Below are 2,269 nucleotides of genomic sequence, written 5' to 3'. Positions count from 1 at the left end.
AATATGAAATATGACATATTTCACAATTGAAATATGCACAAATCACAACCAGAGCATCTCCAACTCAAGAAGTTTAGGAAAAATATAAGCAAATGAAATTATTCTTAGCTAGCAATATTATAGCTTAGTAGGGAAAAAAAAAAAAGAAAAATGAAATTATCAAAACCATTACTATACTATTATATCCAGAAAGATAACGATAAGCAAAATACACTTAAACCATACAAGATTTTCTTTCACTTCTTTTTTGTTTCCTAGAATGAAAATATGCTCCTACATCCATTCCCAAATGAAAAGCATACAGTGATGACTGTGATGGTTTCATTTCTCTGCTTAGTATGGTCAAAAATACCTATCTAGTCCTTGTAATTGCTGGCATTCAACAGCATATTTACTGAACAGGAACAATCTCCTGCTTACTCCTTTGACCTTAGCCTGAGGAAGTTATGAGGCTTGATGGTATTCAAACTATAGGGTCCCAGGTACACCAGCATCAGGCACTCTTAACTTCCCCTTCTCTTTCAACCCCAAACCACCAGGAAGTAACCAATAAACCAAACAAAACAGAGTGAGAACCAGAAATGAAAACCAAAATGTCAAACCAAACCAAACAAAATACATGCAACAGTTCCTACTGTTCACCTCTAAATACAGCAGTATTAGTTGGTGGACTATGTTCTGTCATTTTTTCTAATCATACAGCTTGACCCACCCTCTCTTAGTCTTTTACTGAACTTCTTGGTCAAGATCTGCTGCACAGATTTACCTACAGGAACTGTTGGCCCATGGCATACACCACAATGCCAGTCCTAGCAGAAAAGTCAGTTTTGCTTTTATCTGCTTACAGATAACAAACAAACAAACAAAAACATTTTTGCTTTGTTGCAAACATCTTTCAACAAGCGGTGTCAGACAAAAAAATTAAATGCTGAAATATAATTATCTCTGGCCTCTGGGGAAGAAACAAAATTACCTAAGATCAACTTGAGAAAAGTTGGTAATTGTGGAAAGAAAACACTAGATTCTGCAAATGAATGAAAAAAATATCTATCAAAATTTTCACCATCTCTTCCTAGGGTAGTTATAAAGTCTGTAGGAATGTTTGCTACTTTTTCCAAAGATAAAAGAAATATGAAACATTAAAATATTTATGGAAGTATTCAGTCTTGAAAATGCTTCAAATTTTTGTCATTTTTCATTACATATACATTATAGGTAAAGTACAATTTCTATTATCAGTGGCATCACAGGACTGAACACAGCATACGTGTTTGAAGACTGGGATCAGAGTTCAACTTCTTTCCCGGCAGGCAGGAAGGTGGAGTCTGGGAGCCAGCCCTTGGGGCACAGCCCTGCCCAGGAAGGCGCTGGGAATTCGGGAGCAGGCTCGGCCAGGCGGGCCGCGGTAGAACCTTGCCCCTGCTGCCTCCTGCTCCTCCTCAAGTCAATAAACCACAGAATTGTTAGGGTTGGTAGGGACCTCTGGGGATCATCTAGCCCAATTTCCCTCACAAGGCTGGGTCACGTAGAGAAAGTGGCACAGGAACGTGGCCAGGTGGAATGTCTCCAGGGAGGGAGACTCCACGACCTCCCTGGGCAGCCTGTTCCAGTGCTCTGTCATCCTCAAAGTGAAAAAGTTCTTCCTTACGTTGAGGTGAAACATTTTGTGGTTTAGTTTATAGGCACTGCTCGTCATTCTGTCACTGGGCACCACTGAGAAGAGCCTGACACGATCCAGCTGACAGCGCCTTCGAGATATTTATATGCATTCATGTGATCCCCTCTCAGTGGTCTCTAGACTAAACAGGCTCAGCTGCTGCAGTGTCTCCTCATAAAAGAAATGCTCCAGACCCCAAATAACCTTTGTGGCCCTCATTGGACCCTCTGCAGTAGCTCTTTGTCTCTCTTGTGCTGAGGAGCCCAGAATTGAGCACAGCGCTCCAGGTGTCGCCTCCCAGGGCCGAGCAGAGGGGCCGGAGCACCTGCTGGCCACACTCCTCCCGATGCAGCCCAGGTTACCACGGGCCCTCCTGGCCTCAAGGGCACACTCGCATTATAGCCCAAGATTTCCTCTTTTCTCATGCTTCAGGAGGCTCCGCATTTGCAGGGGTCTGTACCCGACGGCGAGAGACCGCCCCAGCGGTGCCGCGCCCTCACCTCCCGCCCCACCGGGCTGACTCACGGCCGGGCCCGGCGGGGCTGGGCGGGGGCGGGGATTGGCTGCCGGGCCGGCAGCGGCCGGCGGGGATTGGCTGCCGCGCGGCCTTTG

Source organism: Onychostruthus taczanowskii, unplaced genomic scaffold (assembly GCF_017590055.1).
Source record: "Onychostruthus taczanowskii isolate IOZ18803 unplaced genomic scaffold, ASM1759005v1 scaffold68, whole genome shotgun sequence".
NCBI classification, from domain to species: Eukaryota; Metazoa; Chordata; class Aves; order Passeriformes; family Passeridae; genus Onychostruthus; species Onychostruthus taczanowskii.
The sequence above is the reverse complement of the archived record's forward strand: the minus strand, read 5'-3'. Positions refer to the sequence as shown.